General features: G+C 49.5%; 1 protein-coding gene across 2 annotated transcripts in view; it reads left to right on the plus strand.

Moving 5' to 3' along the window:
• SLC6A11 (solute carrier family 6 member 11) overlaps window positions 1-22,872 on the plus strand; it is a 123,253-nt gene that overhangs the window by 28,012 nt on the left and 72,369 nt on the right. The gene's annotated exons all lie outside the window — the stretch shown is intronic.

A 22,872-nucleotide genomic window follows, 5' to 3' on the forward strand; every position in this document is an offset into this window, starting at 1 on the left:
GCAGCTCATGGCCAAGTCCAGCCCACTCGTGTATGTTATTAAAAAAAAAAAAAAAGAAGAAGAAGGGGAGGAGAAATCGTTACCAAGATGTAGAAACCAGGTAATTTCATTTGAAATATATGAAAACAGGATTCCATTGTCCCTTGGAAAGTTGGAAGACTGGGCACCACTGGGCTTGTGTATCTGCCTGGCAGCCTTGGGCTGAGCTGAGCAGCAGCCACCTGCTTCTATGGGTACTCGGTTGGCCACAGTCCACAGTCCTGTGGCTGAGTGTCAATGCCATGAACAGCATTAGTTGCTCACTCATGTCTGACTCTGTGTGAACCCATAGGTTATAGTCCACCAGGCTCTTCTGTCCATAGAATTCTCCAGGCAAGAATACTGGAGTAGGTAGTCATTCCCTTCTCCAGAGGATCTTCCCGACCCAGGGATCAAACCCAGGTGTCCCATACTGCAGGCAGATTCTTTACCGTCTGAGCCACCATTGGCTTCCTCATTTGTGGGAAAAAGGAAGATAGGGCTTTTTTTAAATGCCTGTGTCACCCTGACTGTGTCATAGTCCCTGACTGCCGGCTTCTGGTAGGCAGTTGCTCGTAAGCTTTACTCTTAAGTCATTGGTGGAGGCAATGCATGGAGACAAAACCTCTGAGGAAGTAAGAATGACTCTGGGATCTTTTGCAAAAGATGGTCCCCTCAGCTCCCAGGGTGGTAGGTGGGATGAAGAACCCACTGCTAAAATGTGGGAGGTGGGCAGACCTGAGTGAGAGGACTTAGAAGAAAACAGAAGAGATGTCAACAAGCCTCATGTTATGAGCTATCAGGAGGCTGAGGACATACTAGAAAGTAATCATGAATGTGCCTCAGGGACCAGAAAGTAGGACAGAGACTCTCGTGTCCCTTCAGACGAGACGATTTTGCCGATCTTTGCTTCCTCTGGTTTGTGTCTTAAAGACAATAAGATTTTTTTTCTGTTTTTCCAAAATATAAAAATCATTGTATTATCAGTCTACTATTTTAGACTACATGCATCCTGCTCCCATGCACCACTCCCTTCCCCCCCACCCCCAGCCACTGCCTTTTTTGGCTAAAAAAGAGGAGACAGACTGCAGGAGGTGAGAACCAGGGTCTAAAACCAGGGTCCACATCCTAGGTCTGTCTCTCACTGACTGAGACCTGGGGTGAATCACTTACCTTCTCTGAGCCTGTTTCCTCTTTGGCCAAACAGGGATTGATAAGTGAGCTCGTCTCACGGGGTGGTTGCAAGACTGAAATGCATGGCTGCACATTTTAATGCTTAGCAGAATGGAGACCTGATCGTAGTGTGAGAAGCAGATGGTGATTTTTAAAAATCTTGTTGTCAAACTTATTCATCCAAGAAATAGTTTCCGAGTATCTGCTTGATACCTGGCATTATTCAGTGGGTATCTAAGATGAAAAAAAACAGCCTCTACCCTCTGCAAATGACCTGTGTGACAGTGCTTCGTGAACCATCTGAAACAGGGAGGAGAGCTGTCATGCTTGGTGCTCTTGTTGCTTCTACTACGATGACCAGCTTTTCGGGTGTTTGTGCGGGGCCAGTGGGGCCTGGCTGGGTCGCGGTTGTTCAAGGCTGTGGGGAGGACAGTGCAGATGAGGTTTTGATGTGTGCACATGTGTGGGCTTGTGTGGCTTTGGGCTCTTGGGCCTGGGCATGGGCCATGGTGGGAGGAAGCTCAGTCCCAAGACAGGACCGCTTACCACTGGCGGAACCATCAAGCCTGTGTGTCGGAGAATCCTAAGGCAGGGACCCAGTATCAAGGAAGGACCAGCAGGCTACATGCTGAGAGACTTCAGAAGAGGTTTGGGGGAGGCAGGATGATGGTTACTGAGTGCTTCACAAGCCCATTCCATTCAGAGCTTGAAACAACTTTATTAGACAGAGGGGCCGGCATTATCTCCACTGTACAGACGAGGAAACTGAGGATTTGTGGGGTTATATAAGCCCACAAGGACACTCAAGTGGGGAAGGGAGAGGGGCTGGGATTGACCCTGCGCCTTGGTGACTGCATAGCCCAGGCCTCTGGATGAGTGCACCATCAATCCTATCACGTGTGACCTGAGGACAGTGACAGTTTCCTTACAGGTGGCTTATGAAGAGGCTGTTAAGAGCACATAGTAGGTGCTCCGTGACTGTTGGATGCAGCTAAATGGTTCTATTAAGGGAAATGTTGAAGTCACATGAGCAACTGTTAAGTCCTTTCCTTAAGACTGGGCTTCATGGGCTCTTCTCCATGTCCCATGCCCAAGACCAGGGTGAGTGTCCAGGATGAGATGTGGGTTTCAGGACCTGCAAAGCTCCTTGGAGACTATCTGGTCCATCCACACCCATATTTTATGGATGAGGAAACTGAGGTTCAGAGAGCAGAAGGGACTTGTTCACAGTCACATGGTGAGTGAGTGTCAGGTTAGGACCTGCTCTGGTGGCCCAGCTCCATTTTTGCTCAGTTGCTGAGTCGTGTCCGACTCTTTGTGACCCCACGGACTGCAGCACGCCAGGCTTCCCTGTCCATCACCATCTCCCACAGCTTACTCACACTCATGTCCATCAAGTTGGTGATGCCATCCAACCATCTCATCCTCTGTCACCCACTTCTCCTCCTGCCCTTTGTCTTTCCTTCCCAGCATGAGGGACTTCCCTGGCTGCTTATCAATGACAGGGTTCTGGAGGTCACATCTGACAGTTTGAGACTAGGAGACCCAGATCAGCATGTGGGCTCTAGGGTCTGATGCTTTTATTTGTTTATTTATTTTAGTGTTTATTATTCACCTCACCTTGGATGTGAGCCCAGTGTCCAAAGGCTTTTCAGATTTTATATAAAAGCAGTTAAAAATAAACGCAGGTCATTTGAATCTTCATGAGTGGGCAGAGGTTGCCCCTGCCACCTGCCTGCAGGACTCTGGCCAGAGTCATCCTCAGGGGTCAGTTCAAGGAAGCGGAAGGGACTCCATCTTCCTGCTATTGTCCAGGCCATGCCCGAGCTGGCATTTCCTCTTCACCCCAAGTTCCAGCCCTCTATCCATACCTGGGCCTCAGGAGAAATTTCATCAAGTTGAGGAAAAGTTCCTGGCTTCATCCCATCTCCAAGGCAAAAACTGTAACCCCAACTTTAACTCAGTTGAGACCACAACCCTTGCTCAGGAGTGGATGCAGACACTGTAGGCTCAGCCTCTTGGCAGGTGCTTCTGTAAGTGTGGATTTGGGATCAGAGTTTCCCTGGTGGCCCAGATGGTAAAGAATCTGCCTGCAATGCAGGAGACCCGGGTTCAATCCCTGGATCAGGAAGATCCCCTGGTGGAGGGCATGGCAACCCACTCCAGTATTCTTCCCTGGAGAACCCCATGCACAGAGGAGCCTAGTGGGCTACAGTCCATGGGGTCACAAAGAGTCAGACACAGCTGATAGACTAACACTTTGTCTTTTCACTTCACAAATAAGTAGATCCCAGATGAGGCTGTGGCAAGGCTGCAGGTGGAGGTGTGACAGTGCTCTCCGTTGGTCTGCGGGGAGGTATGTGGGCCCCGAGGCTGTGTTGGCATCGGTGTCCCCCACCCCACGAAGGATAATCGCTGCATGTGACCTTCAGCTCCATCTTCTGTACCTTCCTCAGCACTTTCCATCCTTCTGACATCACAGACCCACATTCAGGGTCTCCCAGGGTCTGAGTGAGCAACCTGGACACTCAGAAGAGGCTGCTGTGGCTGGAGAGATGGTCTCCGAGTTCCAGCTTCAGTGCAGAGCCAGTGGTACACGACTGCTGCTTGGTAGACTTTTGTGGAAAGGGTGAATCCCGCCTGTGCGGGGGCTCCCTGCGAGGTGCCAGGATGCACCCGGGGGGATGGTGGACAGTCTTGCCCCCGCAGAGTGTGCAGTCCACACTGGGTGCAGGGGGCAGCGACAGAGGAGCAGTTAGGATTCTGTGTAGTAGTGCTCACATTAAGCAGTAGAGCTAGAGAATCAGGTCCTGTGAACAAGGGGATTCTAATGGCAGAGACCCAGCTCTGGAATGTCAGAATACAGCTTGTCTGAGCTGGGAGGGTTTAAGTCCAAACCCTACTGTACATATAAGGACGTGGAGACCCCAAGAGGTCGCGAAATTTGCCTGAGGCCATCCCGCTTGGAAGGAGCAGAGCTGGAATTCAGTTTTGGGTCTCTGCTTTCCCTAAGCCTGATCCTCGTCTGTTCTGATACCTCCAGCTGGGGGCTCATGTCCAGCTTCAAAGACAACATGTAGATCTGATTTCTGAGCGTGTGGCAAGAGCTTAGGAAGCCATTTATTTTCTTGTCCTGGTTTTAGTTCCACATGGTTATTCATCCCGTCTCTCTAGACGGTATTGAAAATTCCCAGAAGTCTGGATTAACAAAATAAATAAGAACACTTCTCAATTGTAAATTAGTAAATATAGGATTCTGAAACACTTGGTTTCTTTAGGAAAAAACTTCCAAGCTGTTAATAAGTTGTCATCTTCTGGATGATAAACATTTTCAGTCTGGATAATTGAAATCAAGTGGCTAAGACACGGAGACAGCTTTGTGATTTTCCTGTGTTCTTGATTTTTTGTTTTGCTTTTGGAGATTTTCTCTTTTTAGAGCAGTTTTACGTTCACAGCAGAGTGAAGCAGAAAGTACAGGGATTTCTCATCTACTCCCTGCCCCCACACTGTGTTACCTCCCCCATTATCAACAACCCCCACCAGAGTGGTACATTGGTTAAAACTGATGAGCCTACATAGACATATCATATCCTCCCAAAGTCTATAATTTATATTAGGGCTCACTTTTGGTGTTGTACAGTCTGTGAATTTGGGCAAATGTGTGATCCTGGTGGGCTACAGTCCATGGGGTCGTGAAATGTCGCACACGACTGAGCAACCAAGCACACACATAACGCTTAATGCCTAAATCACTTGTGGGCCAGACAGTAAAGAATCTACTGCAGTGCAGGAGGCCCTGGTTTGATCCCTGGGTGGGGAAGATCCCCTGGAGAAGGGAATGGCTACCAACTCCAGTATTCTTGCCTGGAGAATTCCATGGACAGAGGAGCCTAGCAGGATACAGTCCGTGGGATTGCAAAGAGTTGTACACGACTGAGCGATTAACACTTTCACTTTCATAATGTATAATGACATGGATCCAATATTAAAGTCTCATATAAAGTAGTTCTACCACCCTAAAAATCTGTGCACTTCCTGTACATCTCCTCCCACTTTCCCCATCCCTGGCAACCACCAAAACCCAATCTTTTAGCTGTCTCCATACTTCTGACTTTTCCAGAATGCCATATCATTGGAATGATACTGTTTGTAGCTTTTTTTAAGATTGACTTCTTTCAGTTAGCAAGGTGCGTTTAAGTTTCCTCCATGTCTTTTTGTGTCTTGGTAGCTCATGTCTTTTTATCACTGACTAATAATGTCCCGTTGTCTGGATGTGTACCACATTCACCTGTGGATGGACGTCTTGGGTACTTCCACGTTTGACAACTAGGAATAAAGATGCTATGAACATTCGTGTGTAAGCATTTGTATGGGCTTAGGTTTTCAACTCTTTGGATAAATACCAAGGAGCTTGACTGCTGGTTCTTATGGTAAGAGTATGTTCAATTTTATATGAAACTACGGGACTATCTTCCACAGCGGCTGTACCATCTTACGTTCCCACCTTCAGTGTAAGAGAGTCCCTGTTGCTCTGCATCCTTGCCAGCATTTGGTATCATCAGTGTTTTGGATTTGAGCTGTCCTACATCCTGACTGGTATGTGGGGCCTCCCTGGTGGCTCTGTGGTAAAGAATCCACCTGCCAAGCAGGACACTCGGGTTTGATCCCTGATTCAGGAAGACTGCCTGGAAAAGGAAAAGGCAACCCACTCCAGTATTCTTGCCTGGGAAATCCCATGGACAGAGGAGCCTGGCGGGCTACAGTCCATGGGGTCACAAAGAGTCGGACACGACTCAGCAACTAGACAACAACACTAGCTATGTAGTGGTATCTCCTGATTATAGTAACTTGCATTTCCCTGATCACAGGTGGTGTGGAGCATCTTTCCATATGCTTATTTACTATCTGTATATCTCTTTGGTGAGATGTCCGTTGAGGTTTTTGACCCATTTCGTAATTGGTTGTTTTCTTATTGTTGAGCTTTAAGAGCTCTTTGTGCATTTTGGATAACAGTACTTTATCAGATGTGTCTTTTGCAAATATATTCTCCTTGTCTGTGGCTTGCTTTCACATACTTTTGACATTGTCTTTTGTGTAACAGAAATTTTTAATTTAATGGGGTCCAACCTGTCAACTAGCTCCTTCCCAGAGTGTGCTTTTGGTGTTATATTTTATCTAAAAGCCTTTGCCATATGTAAAGTCTAGGTTTTCCCAAGATGACTTTGTTATAGTTGTGCATTTTGCATTTAGATCTCTGACCCATTTGAGTAAATTTTTGTAAACGGTGTAAGGTGTGTGTCTCGATTCATTTCTGCATATGAATGTCCATTTGTTGAAAAGGCTTTGCTTTTTACTCGTTTTTTGTCAACCAGATTCATCTTGCCCATCCCTGCCAACAGGTCCTCTCTATGGTCTCATAGGCCTGAAGCCACTAACTCATTTGCACAACTTCTCCTCTAACATCTCATCTAAGTATTAACCAAGTTTACCTTATAATCACCTTAGAAAACAACCTGTCTTCTCCTTTTTTGTTGTTCATCCGTCCATTCACCCACCCACCTAGACATTTAACAATAGCTCCCCAGGTCCTCCAGAGAGAAAATTGCTCTTACAACTTCCCATTTGCACAAACATATTGAAAGTGAAAGTCACTCAGGCTTGTCTGACTCTTTGCAGCCCCATGGACTATACAGTCCACGGAATTCTCCAGGCCAGAACACTGGAGTGGGTAGCCTTTCCCTTTTCCAGGGGATTGTCCCAACCCAGGGATCGAACCCAGGTCTCCCGCATTGCAGGAGGATTCTTTACCAACTGAGCTATCAGGGAAGCCCGTTGCTGACATGCGAAATGACACAACCGAAACCCTTTATGCTCTACAAAACAATAATTTAAAATGAATTACAGGCGTTCTTGTCTTTATTCTGTGTTGTCGCACTGCAGCATGGAAACATTAGAGTAGGGTGATCCTAGTACCGGCTCTGCATGCTTGCCGAAGACTGAAAAGACTTGTCTTTACTATGTGCCCTTCCCGTGTGGCTTTGCTAGGCCTTAGCCTGACCCACGGATCAGTCAGCATTGGCCTTTCACAGAATCTGACCCATGACCTGCTTTTGTAAATAAGGTTTTGTTGGAGCACAGCCACATCCATCTTTCTGCGTTGCCGTCAAATTCTTTTGTGCTGGTACAATGACAGAGCTGAGTAATTGCAACAGAGTGTGTGGACCCACAAAGCCTAAAATATGCACTATCTGGCCCTTCACAGAAAACGTTCTTGGATCTCTAATCTGTTAAACTAATTCATGAAAACTGTTTGCCACACAAAAAGAAACTAACATCAAAATTGTTGTCACCCGAAGCATGGACCATTTGAGATACTGAAAAGTTACAGTGATGATTTGGGATGGAGAGCTTTTCCAAAGGATCCTTAAAAATCTCACCCCAGCCTTTCCAGCTCCCAAATGTACTGGGTTTTTGTATCTAAATGCTCACTTGCAGTGAGTGTTACTCATTGACTATTTTATTAATCCACTAGGTGCCTTCTTGCTCACCTGCTGTGTGCCAGGTATGAGACTGGGGGGCTCTTCAGACTGTGAAGCTGATTGTCAGATGAAGAATGAACAGTTATAGGAATATTGTGGGTATAGAATGGGGGCTGGAGGGGGAAGAATGAAGGCAGGAGATCTCCTTGGGGTGAGGGGGGTAAAGGAAAGCATTACTGAGTGGGGCCCCCATCTGTGATGTCAAAGATGGGAAGGGAGTGTCCAGGTGAGCAGCACAGATGAAATTCTCAAGTGAGGGAAGGACCTGGTGAATTGGAAAGGTGACATAGAACTGGGGCCAGGTGGAGTGGATGGTGGCATGTGATAGGGCAGGGCTCAGACCTTGCAGCTGTGCTGAGTGGTCGGGGGTTTTATTCTAAGGGTAGTGGAGAACCACTGGAAGATTTTAAGCAAGGGTGACATGATCTGACTTTCATCCTTAAAAACTGGCTCTGGCTACTCATTGTGAATGGGTGGCGGGGTGGGGTGCAGAACGGAGAGGTTAGGGAACCCAGTTAGTGGGTGTCCAGGGTGGAGGTGCAGTGCACAGAGAGAGGTGGTCCAATCAGAGACACCTTCCAGTGTGGCATCCTCGTTCTGCAGGACCTGATGGTGCACCGGAGTTTGAGATCTTTCTCTTTTTTGACCTTTTTAAAAAATGTATCTGTGGCTGAGCTGGGTCTTCATTGCTGCTCGTGGACTTTCTCTCGTTGCAGAGAGCATGGGCTACACTCTAGTTGCAGGGCGCAGGCTTTTCACTGTGGTGGCTTCTCTTGCTGTGGAACCCAGGCTCTAGAGCACATGGGCTTCAGCAGTTGCTGCACACGGACTCAGTAGTTGTGGCTTATGGGCTTCGTGTCCCACAGCATGTGGGATCTTCCTGGACCAGGGATCGAACTGGTGTCCCCTGCATTGCAAGGTGGATTCTTAACCACTGGACCACCAGGGAAGCCCTCTTTTTTGACTTTTGAATGGGGTGACTGGCCCAGCTCTTGCCTGGATGCTTTGCCTTCTGCAGGCAGCCCTCCCTGCCCACCAGATAGTCAGGTGCCCTCTCCTGCTGCCCTCACACCCCCCGGGCTGGCTCCTGTTCTCTGCTGTGTCTCCCTGAGCGTTCCTCCTTCTGTCCTCCTCTGGAGGATGATTTATGGATTTTTCCCCCTTGTTTCCTGGTCTCCAGGAGCAGTGGTTGGGAGGGGAGGGTGCTGCAAAAACAGTTCTGGGCCCCTCCCCTCTCCTCCTGCTGCCACTTTAAAGGAAGCTGCAGGATTAGCTGGGATTTTAAGAAGAATCCTGCCTTTTCACTGCTTTAGGCCACTGTTCTTATCCTTTTCAGAGCTCCAGGACACCAAGGCAGGAGAAAAGAAAACACACACACAGACAGACACACTCACACAGAAACAGCTGCAAATAGCCTTCAATTGATTTTTTTTTTTCCTTTTCCTTCCTTCATTCACCAACAAGTAGAGGAGTTGGAGGTGGTACAAGGACTCTTTTTTTTTTTTTCCATTTATTAAAGTGTAGTTGACTTACAATATTAGTTTCAGGTGTACAACGTAGTGGTTCAGTACTTTTATAGATTAAACTCCAGATGGAGTTGTTTTGAAACATTGGCTCCACTTCCTATGCTGTACTCACATCCTTGTAACTTATTTATTTTATACCTAGTAGTTTGTACCTCTTAGTTCCCTTCACCTATCTTCCTACCAGTCACTGCTAGTTTGTTTCCTGTATCTGTGAGTCTGTTTCTGTTTGTTACATCTGTACAAAGACTCTTTTTTTTTCTTTTAATTTCATGTATTTATTTAATTTGGCTCTGCTGGGTCTTGGTTGCTGTGTGTGGGCTTTCTCTCCTTGCAGTGAGCGGGTCTACCGTTTCATTGTGTCATGCCAACTTCTCATTGTAGTGGCTCCTCTTGTTGCACACAGAAGCTTGGTGGGCTACAGCCCCTGGGGTTGCAAAGAGTCAGACCTGACTTAGCGACTAAACAACAACAGAAATTCTTGTTGCAGAGCACGGGATCTGGGGTGTCTGGGCCTCAGTAGTTGCAGTGCGTTGGCTCAGTAGTTGTGCTGCAGGGGCTTAGTTGCGCCACAGCTTGTGGGATCTTCCCAGACCAGGGATCAAACCATTATCCCCTGTGTTGCAAGGTGGACTCAACCACTGGCCCACCAGGGAAGCCCTGTACAACGACTCTTAAACAGCCTGCCTCCTCTGCATGATGCTAATGGTAAAGAAGATGCTTAAGTGGCACTTTGATCTGGGCCTTGTTCCAAGGCCCTTGCTACATTAACCACTGAGCATTCCCTGGTGACTCAGACGGTAAAGAATCTGCCTGCAATGTGGGAGACCTGGGTTTGGTCCCTGGGGAAGGAAATGGCAACCCACTCAAGTATTCTTGCCTGGAGAATTCCGTGGACAGAGGAGCCTGAAGGGCTACAGTCCATGGAGTCACAAAGAGTCAGACACGACTGAATGACCAACACACACACAAATGAGAATGGTACGGTTGATATCCCCATTTTACAGATGAGAAGACAGAGGCTCACAGGGCTTAAGCTGCTTGTGCTAAGATCCTGGGGGAACAGATGCCTCCAGGATCGGGGAGGAGCAGGGTGGGGCCCCTTGGCAGGTGAGGGTGCCTGCTCCAGCCAGCTTACCCCTGACCTGCCAGATGGAGATGCAGGCTGGGGGGTGGGTATCAGTAGCTCCTCCTTGAATGTGTGCCTTTCCCCGCCCCCTCCACCCCACTACCACCAAGGCAGGCCAGAGCTGCCAGCAGGGGAGCCATCAGGAGCCCCACACAGAAAATTTATTCTTCAGGAGCACCCTGTAAAGTGGCTGATGGATTCAATGAGGCGTAAAGCAGCAGCAAAGAGGGCAGGGGGAGTGAAAGGGAAAGATGTGTGAAAGGGAAGAGAACAGGCCCAGGAAAGGAACTGGGCAGCGCTGTCTCTGGGCCCTCAAGTAGCCTTTGTTGCAGCCCGAAGCAAGCGGGGACGGCGTTGGTGGTGGGGCTCTCCCAGCGCCCGGCTGCTGTCTGCATTCAGAGAGGAAACTAGAGCGTTCATGAGATGCATGCAGAGAGCCCCGCGAGGAGATCTCCTGCCCTCCAGCCCCGGGGCCCGAGGACACCCGAAGCCGCTGCCGAGGGTCCTTTGTGTGGCGTTGGGAGCTCTCACACCACTGGTCTGGGGAGAGCCGTCGATTGTCACATGAAGTCAAAAGAGTTTAGCGTCTTGATTCAGCCCTTTCTTTGGCCTTGAATGACAGCGCTTCACCTTTAGCGGGAACCCTGGCAGCGAGGAGGGTTGGAAAGGAGGGAAGCTTTGCGACTGGGTAATACCGTCTTTATTGAAGCACAAAGGCCCCCCCAAAGTCCGAGTGGTTGCTGCTGGGAGGGGTCCTACAGGGCTGGCCGCCTCCTGAGAAAGCCCTCAGCACACAGAGTGGGGCCCGAGGGGACTGGGTGCTGTTAACCCTTCCAGAGCACCCTGGGGAGCCCAGCCCCGCCAGAGCCCATCCACGCACACCCGTGTTGCTGGGAAATGAGCTGCCCTCCTCAGTGGTAGAGGCGAGGAGTCCAGACAGCTTTGAGCTCCACGTGAGACCAGGCATGATGCCACAGATTCAACCAGAAATGGGCAGAGGTATTTGTGGTGTGCTACTTCAATCTTAGTGCCAGGCTGAGCACTGCAGGGGAAGTTATAAAAAATTGCTAGCTGGGGCTTCCCTGGTGGTCCAGTGGTTAAGACTCTGTGCTTCCAGTGCTGGGGACACAGGTTTGATCCCTGCTTGGGGACCTAAGATCCCACATGCCACTTGGCATAGCCAAAAAAAAAAAAAATGTAAAAAATGAGATAAATAAATAAAAATAAAAGACTTACTCGCCATGTACCCTGACTTCAAGAATTGGGCAAAGAAGCCGAAGACAGAGCTGGCAATGGAGAATGGAATGAGGCCACGTTTGGAGTCAGGAGTCCTGCCCCACCACGTGCCAGCAGTGTGGGTCAGTGCAGGCCACCACCAACCTCACTGGCCGTTCACGCTCCTCCATTTCTCTTGGCCTCAGTTTCCCCTTCTTTTGAGTGTAGTGTAACAGGTGCAGTGACAGGTGGCGGGTACTGTGTTGGTGTCACTAGAACCTTTGAACCACAGCCTGCCTGGGAGGTGCAGGACATGGGGTCAGCGTGTCCAGGAGGCTCTGGGCAGGTGACACGTGGGCTGGCTCTGACAGGTGTGGCGGGAAAAGTGACGGGCAAAGGCCCAAAGAGGCACTGGGGGAGCAGAGAGGGAAGGCATGAGCCTGTGCAGAGTGCAGGCTGGGCGGTTAAGCTGAGGCTGGCCTGTTGTGGCGGCAGCAGTCACTCCAGTGTACTTGTCTCCCTCCAGGGGGCCTGCTGCTCCCCCTGCTCTGCACCCCTGTGGCCACCTCTGTCAGTCAGCATTCAGCCAGAGCAGCAGAACCAGGAGATTCCGTACGAAGCCTTGGTGTTGTGAGGGTGGGCCGGGCAAGGCTGGCGTGCAGACGGCAGGCTGCAGCTCTCTGTAGGAGACCGTGGCAGTGACCACAGGCGAACCTTTCTCATTAGAGAAACCTCAGTTCTGCTATTAAGGCCTTTCCATCGATTGCATCAGCCTACCCAGGTCATGTAGAACAATCTCTCTTACTTAAAGTCAACTGATTTTGGACTTTAATACTATCTATAAGACACCTTCGGAAAACTAAGATCATGGCATTCAGTCCCATCACTTCATGGCAAATAGATTGGGAAAGAGTAGAAGCCGTGACAGATTTTATTTTCTTGGGCTCCAGAATCACTGCCAATGGTGACCGCACCCACAAAATTAAAAGATGCTTGCTCCTTGGAAGGAAAGCTGTGACAAACCTAGACAGTATATTAAAAAACCAGAGAAATCACTTTGCCAATCAGGGTCCATATAGGCAAAGCTGTGGCTTTTCCAGGAGTCAGGTACAGATGTGAGAGTTGGACCATAAAGAAGGCTGAGCCCTGAAGAATTGGTGCTTTCCAAGTAAGACTTTTGAGAGTCCCTTGGACTGCAAGGAGATCAAACCACTCAATCCTAAAATGGAAATAGGTCCTGAATATTCATTGGAAGGACTGATGCTAATGATGAAGCTCCAATACTTTGGCCACGTGATGTGGAGAGGCAACTCATTGGAAAAGACCCTGATGCTAGGAAAGATTAAAGGCAGGAGGAGGAGGTGACAGAGAATGAGATGGTTGGATGGCATCACCGACTCAATGGACATGAGTTTGAGCAGACTCTGGGAAGGACAGGGAAGCCTGGCATGTTGCAGTCCATGGGGTCACAAAGAGTTGCATATGACTGAGAAACTGAACAACAAGCTCTTCCTTCCCTACCACCCTTCTTTCTCCTCCTCCTCCTCCAGGAAGCCTTCTGGGGCCCCCCACCCCCATCCTTCTCAATCTCCTCTTCCCTTCACTGATGGCTCTCAGCCACAGCAGCTTCCAACTGTCCTGTGTTGGCCTCTCGTTGTCTCGTGACTGCTGGGCTTGTGGGTCCAGAGACATTTCTTATCCCGTAGGGCAAATATTTATGAAACATTCCTGTGTACCATGTCCTGTACCCAGGACCACAGATATCAACTCTAAACAAGTTTAGAGACTGGACGTGTAGGCAGAGAAGTAAACAGACAATTACAAAATGTCCCTGTGCTGGAGATGAATGCAGCCCCAGGAGGCAGTGGGATCCACGCTGGCTGGGGAGGTGCAGATGGTTATTAATTACCCAAAGGCAGAGGAGAAAGGAGATTCTAGGTCAAAGGGCCCAGGTACAAAGGCCGAAAAGCTGGCTTACATCATTTCCCCCTCCCTATTTTCTTCTTTCCCTCCTCCTTCCTCCTTGTATATGTTGACAGAGTATCCATTGCACAATGGGCTGTTTAGTTGCTCAGTTGTGTCTGACTCTTTGTAACACCATGGACAACTACAGTCCATGGGATTTCCCAGGCAAGAATATCGGAGTGGGTTGCCATTTCCTTCTCCAGGGGATCTTCCCAACCCAGGGATTAAACTCAGTTCCCCTGCACTGGCAGGCAGATTCATTACCACTGAGCCACCTGGGAAGCCCTGCATGACCAGGGCCCTTGTGCATTTTTCTGTGCCCAGGGTAACCCACATAGTAGATACTGCGAACCACCGCTTATTGATTCAGTCAGCAAACAAATGTGTGTTTGCTCGTCACGTGGTAGGACCTGTTTGATTGAGGTAAAAGTTCTGAAGCCTTTCCTGGCAGTAACACAACCAAGCTCTCTCCCCTGACCTCCCCTGTGGGTTAGGAAACAGCAAAAGGAAAACCCATCTTGGGGGAGAGGGGTGGAAAATGAAGCAGGGTGAATGGGAATGTGCGTGGTCCGGGTGCAGCTGTAGGTGCGAGACCCTCTCTGGGGACAAGGAGCAGATGAAGGGCAATTGCAGGTGGGGAGGGGTGCAGGGAGATGGGCAGGGGGCCACAGAAGCTGAGGAATCACGCGGCCCAGGTTCTAAATGCGGATCCTTCCCCTAGCTAAGCAAATGACTTTGACTTTACAGAGAGCCATGCGTGTGCCTGACGTTGGGCTCGGCGCTTCTGTTCATTGTCTGATTTAACCTCCCAGCAGGTGGACAGGGGAGTATCAGCAAGTCCACTTTAAAAGTGAAGTCCTGGAGGGCTAAGTGATGTCCTCGGATAGGTCACATGGCTAGCGGAGACAAGATTTGATCCTACACTTGATCTTAGCCAAAAGGCCGAGAAGCGATCAGAGACAAGATTTTGACCCAGGTCTACAGAGGGTCGCAAAGAGTCAGATACAACTGAGCAATAAAGCACACACGCTACCTAGGTGGCTCCGCAGCCAGTGTTCTTCCCACTGGTGAATGCAGATCCTTCAGTAAGTGAGCCTCCACCCGCCCGTCAGCCTGAGTGCGCACCACTCGCCCAGCGCTGTTGGTGGGGGATGGGAGGTGGGGCAGGGGTGGGGGAGAGCAGAGCCAGGTGGACAGAGCTTGCGTCACAGCCCTGCCTCCAGCGTGACCTCTGGTGTGCACCTTTCTTTGCCTTGGAGCTGCTTCCTCGGCCTTCACCGCAGGGTCGTCGGTGCACACATCTCATTGGGTTGCTCTAGACCTTGAATGAGGTGATGCCTGTAAGTTACCTGCTTGTCACACAGTAAACACACGAATTGCAATTGTTTTTATTTTATGGCTGTGATTTTTATAAACCCATGCTCCAACTTCAAAGAGTTTTCAGTCCAGTGGGGCAGTAAGACTGGATTCATTCACTTGAAGATAATAACAGGATTTTGTAGTATAGATCACAGGGCCCCCAACCTCTAGGCCACGGAATGGTATGTCCTGTCAGATCAGCGGCAAAATTAGAAGTAAAGTGCACAATGAATGTAATATGCTTGAATCATCCCCAAACCATCCCCCATCCCCACCCTGGTCCATGGGAAAACCGTCTTCCATGAAACCAATCCCTGGTGCCAGAAAAGCTAGGGACCACTGGGGAGATGATGGCCCAGTCAACTGCTGGGATGGAGTTTCAATAAGGAAGTTGCTGTGGACCACAGCATTCTGGAAGGGCCTCCTGGGAGGAGAGGTGAGTGGCACATTGAAAGACAGCCATGTGGAGGGCAGGGTTATGCCTTCCCGGGGTATGGAGAAGGGACATCAGGGGTGGCCGTGGAGGCTGGGAGGTGATAGGCTGGGCCAGGCTCCAGAGTTGGGCTAGACTAGGTCCTGTGGGCAGTGGGGAGCCATTGAGAGTCTTGTGCATACTTGTGTGTGCTCACTCATTCAGTCGTGTCCGACTCTTTGAAACCCTATGGACTGTGTAGCCCACCAGGCTCCTCTGCCCATGGGATTCTGTCCAGTATTCTCTAGGCAAGAATACTGGAGTGGGTAGCCATTTCCCTCCTCTAGGGGATCTTCCAGCCCAGGAATCGAACCACATCTCCTGCATTGCAGGCAGATTCTTTACTGCTGAGCAACCGGGGAAGCCCTTATGAGTTCTTGAGCAGGGGTGTATTGGAGAATAGAGGGGTCACCGATAGGCCCTTACATTGCTGTCTGTGCTGGGCAGCATCTCTCTTCCTTCCTGATTGACAGCAACTCTCCCCTCAATGGATAATAAACAAGACCCACCCCCCGCCACCTAGTGAGAACATAGCAGCAGATGGTAACTCACTCTGCAGAAGCCAGACAAGGCTGGTCCTGAATCACAACCAAGCTGTGTCACAGTTTGACTGGCCCAGTCCTCTGGTGGTTATCATATTAACACCAGGAAGCCGGTGCTGACTCCATGCCCGCCCTGGCACCACGGCCTTTATGAGCCCTGTTGATAGACCCAGCACCCCTGTTGATGATGAGGTTTGTAATACTGCCCCCTTACCACCTGGAAATGCAGGTCGTCAATAATCTACCAGCCCAGGTTAAGTCCAAGAAAACCTATAGAATACCCCCTTTATATTAAAAGACGAGCAGAAAGGAAGCAACATATACTAAAACAGCATGTGTTTTGACATGTTAACGCTCAGGTGCAAACATGCCAGACTCAATAGGGGCGGACACCACCCCGGTGTGATTGCATTCGACTATGAGATGGGAGAGCCGAGGTTCCACTGAATGTTGTCGATTCTTTTTCTCTGCAGTTTACGTCTTGAAATAAGAGCTGAGCAATACATTATGATAGAATCATGAATGCCACAACCACAAGTGTGGACTTAGGAAGAGGTGGCACTGGCCACTTGGGTCCCACCAGTGGCACTGCCAGTAGTGACATGGTTTTCTCAAGTGATGGATAACATTTGGTGAAGCCCGAATAAAGAGAGCACAGTCCACTTTCCATTCAAGTGGTAAATTGCATTTCTGGAACATTTAGTTTCTATTAAAATGAGGTGCAATATACTTTGAGGTTATATATAAAACAGAGTTAGATACTAGGCTTAATAATTATAAGCAGGACTTCTCTGGCAGGCCAGTGGTTAAGACTCCGAGTTTCCAATACAGAGGCGTGCAGGTTTGACCCCTAGTTGAGGGACTAAGATCCCACATGCTGTGTGGCATGGCCAAAAAATTATTATAAGCTACACACATGAGTGTCTGGTGGCACATTTGGAAATCCCGAGAAACAGGGCAGTACTGTTGTGGGGGACTGTGCCCATGCATGTAGGATTGCCAGCTTACCTTGGTCATTAAATGCTGACCCTCAGTCTTTATGGTCACCTAAAATAGCCCTTGGGCTTCCCCGATGGCTTGGCAGGTAAAGAATCCACCTCCAATGCAGGAGATGCAAGAGATTCAGTTTCTATCCCTGGGTGGGGAAGATCCCCTGGAGGAGGGCATGCAACCCACTCCACTGTTCTTGCCTGGAGAATCCCATGGACAGAGGAGCCTGGAGGGCTACACTCCCTGGGGTCACCAAGAGTCGGACACGACTGAAGCAACTGAGCATGCCCGCAAAACAGCCTTGTATGTCTCATGGTGGCCCTGTAGAGGACAGTACTGCTTTGGTAGCAACTGCCAACTTGTATTAAATTCTTTAAGCTTCACAACCATCCTGTGAAGTCGATGTTTTCATTCCTACTTCCTGGATGTGCACACTGAGGCTTGAAGAAGTGCCGTTACCTGCTTAAGGCCCCAGAGCTGGGACCAGAGCCATCTTTTGTTTTTCTGCCTCACCAGAGCATTTATTACTGAGTTTGTGTTTTGTGCGACCATGTGCCCTAGGATTACTTCAGCATGCATTTATTAAACACCTGCTGGATTACAGGCACCCTGGTGAGTCCTAGAGACAGAGAGGCAAATATCTAAGATGTGGTCCCTGTGGATGACGTGGGCTGGTACAGAGAGTGGACAGGATGAGGGTTGTGGCTCAGGAGAGGAACAGAAAGCAGTTCAGAGTGGCCAGTGCACGGGCTTTGAAAGGGTTCAGAGAGAAACAGGCTGGAGTGGCAGGGAGGGGTGGCTTAGGAAGGGCTTGTAGGCAAGCCTCATAATAAGATGAAAGCGGTGGAATGCCACAAAGGGCTTAACATAGAGGGGGTGTCACGGCCAGGACTGCTTTATAGAAAGACCACTGTGGTTGCAGCGTGGGGAGCGGGTGCACAGGGGCCAAGGTTGGATTCCACATAGTGGTCATTCGGGAGAAGGTGGTGGCAGCTTTGAGAGAAGAGGGGGGTTTGGGGAATATGCAAGCGTGAGAATCCATCCATCCGTTCCCGGTGCCTGAATGAAGAGGGCGTAGGGGGCTGGAGAGGCCCAGGCTGCTTCCTGGCTTGAGTGGCTGTGCTTGGTGGTGCCAGTGGTGGGTCAGGCTAGTGTCAGAGTGGGGAGAGCTGTGGCTGGAGTTGGGGGAGATGTGCCTCTCTTTGGGGGCCCAATAGGTTTGTGATGCCTCTGAGGCTGCAAGTAGGAATGTTTGGTGGTGGACAGGAAGCCTGGAGTGCTGCAGAGAGAGGGATGTGGAGGGGAGTCATCAGCTTTCATGTTTAGATTTCTTTATCTGGGACCCAGAGCTGCTTCAAGAAGCCCCCAAACCCCTTGGAATTGTATAAAAATGATGGGGTCATGAGAATAAGCACATTTTGGTAGGGTGTGAGTCCATAGCTATCATCTGATTTTTTAAAGGGCCTCTGTCCCCCAAAAGATGAGAAACTTCTGACATGCCATATTTCACCTGATCTGAGTTGCGCCATTATGGTCACTCAGTTGTGTCCGACTCTTTGCGACCCCATGGACTGTAGCTCGCCAGGCTCTTCTGTCCACGGAATTCTCCAGCCCAGAATACTGGAGTGAGTTGCCATGCCGTTCTCCAGGGGATCTTCCCAACCCAGTGATCAAACTCGAGTTTCCCACCTCGCAGACAGATTCTTTACGGTCTGAGCCTCCAGGGAACCCCTGAGAATACTGGAGTGGGTAGCCACTGCCTTCTCCAGGGGATCTTCCTGACCCCAGGGATCAAATCCAGGTTTCCTACCCTGCAGGCAGATACTTTACCTAAGTCTGAGCCACCAGGGAAGCCCATCTTATATACCAGAAGGTACCTAATGTGTCCAGTTAAGAAGAATGAACATCAGAAGCAGAAACACTGCTACTTAATCTGCTCTACATTGTCTTGACATTGGTTACTCCCTGTGACATGTGAGATACCACACCAGACTCCTGTTGCTTTGAGGGTTCTTTATCTCTCCTAAAGGAATCGGCAGGTTCTCCAGTCTGCAGGTGTGTTGTTTGAGGTGCCATAGTAATCAGTTTGCATGTGCTGCAGTAACAGTGTGACCCAGCTTCATCTGCTGGTGGGTATCTTCTCAGATCCATAAAGTACTTGGTTGTTTCTTTGCGAGAAAATGTGTGATTGTTTCTCTATAATGATTTATATTTGCTTTACAGTATCAACTTTCGCCCCCGTCTCTGAAACACAGTGTGATCTTTCTAAAAAAGACATTGTAAACCTTCAAACACCAATTGATTTTAATTGATTTAAAATATTTTAACCCAGCGAGCCCGTAACTCAGCCGAAGCGGTGATAATAGGATCAGCTCTGACCCCAGTCCCTTCTACTCAGAGGGGTGGCATCCTGATTTCAGAGGTAATAAGGTGCATAGTGCTGCTGCTGCTGCTGCTAAGTCGCTTCAGTCATGGCCGACTCAGTGCGACCCCATAGACGGCAGCCGACCAGGGTCCCCCGTCCCTGGGATTCTCCAGGCAAGAACACTGGAGTGGAGTGCCATTTCCTTCTCCAATGCATGAGAGTGAGAAGTGAAAGTGAAGTCGCTCAGTCATGTCCGACTCTTTGCAACTCCATGGACTGCACCCCACCAGGCTCCTCCGTCCCTGGGATTTTCCAAGCAAGAGTACTGGAGTGGGGTGCCATTGCCTTCTCTGTGAATAGTGCTAAATGCATGCATCTTAGAGCTGATGGAATTAGAGCTCTGGGAACAGGTGGGATACCTAGGGAAAGAATTCAAGAGAAGGATGAAGGGTAAGGTCCATATAGTCAAAGCATAGTTTTTTCAGTAGTCATGTATGAATGTGAGAGTTGGACCTTAAAGAAGGCTGAGCACTGAAGAATTGATGTTTTCCAATTGTGGTGCTGGAGAAGACTCTTGAGAGTCCCTTGGACTGCAAGGAGGTCCAACCAGTCCATCCTAAAGGGAATCAACCCTGAATATTCATTAGAAGGACTGATGCTGAAGCTGAAGCTCCAATACTTTGGCCACCTGATGCGAAGAGCCAACTCACCGGAAAAGATACTGATGCTGGGAAAGATTGAAGGCAGGAGGAGAAGGGGGTGACAGAGGATGAGATGGGTTGGATGGCATCAGTGAATTAAAGGACATGAGTTTGGGCAAACTCCGGGAGATAGTGAAGGACAGGGAAGCCTGGCATGCTGCAGTCCATGGGTCGCAAAGAGTTGTACACACTTAGCAACTGAATAACAGCAAAGGATGTGGGACTTTGGGAGCTGAGAGATGAGGGAAATAGAGAAGGGCTAGAAGAGGGGCCTGGAGGGGAGCAGGAGAGGGAGGGCCTCCTGAAGCTGGCCATGCCTGCAGAGGGCTGTGAAGGGCTGCAGGGCAGTGGACCCCAGCTATGTATCTCTCTCCCTTTCAAAGGCTTTATTCATTTGAATTCAGAAACTGGACTCAAAGAGGATGCAGTGAGGTCATCATGTAGGTGACACTGTTATCCAAGAAAGAGATACAGAGGGAGGAACAGATTGGGGGAGAAAGTGACGGTTTTGATTTTGAGCATGTGAGATTGTAGATAGGAAATCCAAGTGGATGTACAGAAAAGGGAGTTGAAAATATGGGTCTTAAACTCAAGAGATACCACTGGGCTGGTGAGAGACACTGAAGACCATCAGTGCATCAGTGGCTCCGAAAACCATGTGTGTGTGCTCAGTTACTTCAGTCGTGTCTGGCTCTTTGCGACTCTGTGGACTGTAGCCCACCAGGCTCCTCTATGAGGATTCTCAGGCAAGAATACTGGAGGGGTTGCCATGCCCTCCTCCAGGGCATCTTCCGGACCCAGGGATCGAACCCATGTCTCCTGCATCACAGGCGGATTCTTTACCACTGAGCTACCAGGGAAGCCCTCCATAGGAGTAGGTAAGAAAAGCCATGGGAGCGTGTAGAGAAAGAACAGACGTGAGAGGAGGCCGGTCTTGCAGGAAGCAGCTTAGAAATCTGCAGACCCAGCAGGCAGCTGCCAGAACAACTAGAGGGCAGGGCTAGTTCCCCATCTACCTTTGCATCCACTGTGCCCACTGCAGTGTCTGCCACATAACAGATGCTGCTGATCAAAAGTGGCTGACTGGTTGATTAGCTGATGGAAAGAATGTGTGAGAAAATGAACCTGTAAATGACTTTTAAAAAATCACGAGGAAAGGAAGCAGGAAAGCGAAACTTTCTAATGGGGATAAGTGTTTAAGCTGGGAACTGGAAGAAAGACAAAGGCTAAGAAGCTATTAGACTTGACTTAATGGGGGCCTCTGGTGTCCTTGGGGGTGGCCCCTGGGTGGAGAGGTGGGAGATAAGGCACCTGAGGCAAGAACAGGAGGTAATGTAGATTGTTCTTTTAACAAATGAAGTTGTTTTGGAAAGAGCATGTTATGGCTACTGCAGGTGGTCTGGGAGGGACCTGTGTTGCTCTGGACGCTTGAGGAAGGGCCCAGGAGAGCCCCCAGTAAGTGGCCTGTGGGATAGATGGGAGGCAGTCTGTCTCAGTGAACAGGTGATGTTTAAAGGATGCAGGCAGCATCTTGCCTTTCTGACTAAGATACAGCCCCCAAGCATGGATGCTCTCCTCTCTCCTCCATCACCAAGAGCATGTTGGAGATTGGAGGAAGAGGACACAGAGCGGTTTTTCTGGCCCACCAGCCTCCTTGCACCTGTAGAGCCCTGCCCGGCATTTAAGGGTGTGTTTTCATGGTTCCCTTGGTCGCCATGGCGACAGCAGCCTTCCAGTCCAAGGGAGATGGATGGTGTTTAAATCATTATTAGCCAAGGTACCAATGTGTTTTCCAGGCAGTAAATAATAGCTCCTAATGCTGGTGGAAGCTTGGCTGGGCACTGCATGGAATATTTATGTCATTTGGACTATTCTGGGGATTTGTTTTCATTTTTGTGGTCTTCACGGTGGAGCTATGTAAAAATCAATAGCATTGACTCTCCCACTAATCTTAATTCACCGTGAAATAGGCTTAACACCAGACTCCCCTTCCAGTGATTTTTCTTTTTTAGATGTCCTGTGGACAGGACTTGAATTAGGTTCAGCCGTCTTCATGCGTGTCATTGTTCTTCAAGTCTCTTACTTGCTCCAGGCCCAGCTTCCCTGTCCCTGTGCAGATCTTGGTTCTTTCTTAGAGGTGCAGTTCTTCTTAGGCTGAAGCTCCCTGGGCGCTCACTCTTCTTGCTGTAAGGAATTTACTCACAGAACACACTGTAGGTCCAGAGTCCTTGGAGCAACAGGACAGCCCATTCCCCTTTCAAAGCCCAGCTCCAGGAGGACCTCCCTAGGAACACCACTGCTACCTGAGTTGCCTCCACATGTCCCTAAGCTCCCATTACCATCCACCGAATGGTCTGTGGTCTCGTCTGTCACTGTCTGGGGCTGGCTCATTCACCAGCATAATCTCCGAGCCAGCCCAGCAGCTGGCACCCAGGGGGGCTTACAAAACAGCTGGTGAATTGAACTGGACGGAAAGCCCTTCACACTCAGATGGAGAGGCTCGGGCAAGAACAGAGCCTGTTTGCACCAAAAGCCCATTGTAGACTCATGGGAGTATGTCCTGTTCTGTTCCGTTCATTCCTGCTGGGTTATTGGGGTTTGAGTGTGCTCATTCACCAACTGTTTACAGCCTTCATGGGCCTCTGCAAGAAGCAGTCAGAACCACAGAGATACGGCTCAGTACAGGAGAGGCAGGCGCAGGAGAGGGCAGAATGAGAAAAGAGCTCAGTAGAGAGAGGAGGCTCTGAGAGGTGTTGACTAAGGGCCACTGTGCCCGCTGTGGTGGAGATGCTAGTTCCCGAGGGAGGTGGGAACTCAGCCATGTTCCATGGACTTCAGAACCTGCTTTATTATTGTTCCCACTTCACAGAGGAGAATATCA

This window comes from Bos grunniens, chromosome 22, assembly GCF_055505025.1.
Source record: "Bos grunniens cultivar Pamir isolate PY7600 chromosome 22, Bosgru_T2T1.0, whole genome shotgun sequence".
Taxonomy (NCBI): domain Eukaryota; kingdom Metazoa; phylum Chordata; class Mammalia; order Artiodactyla; family Bovidae; genus Bos; species Bos grunniens.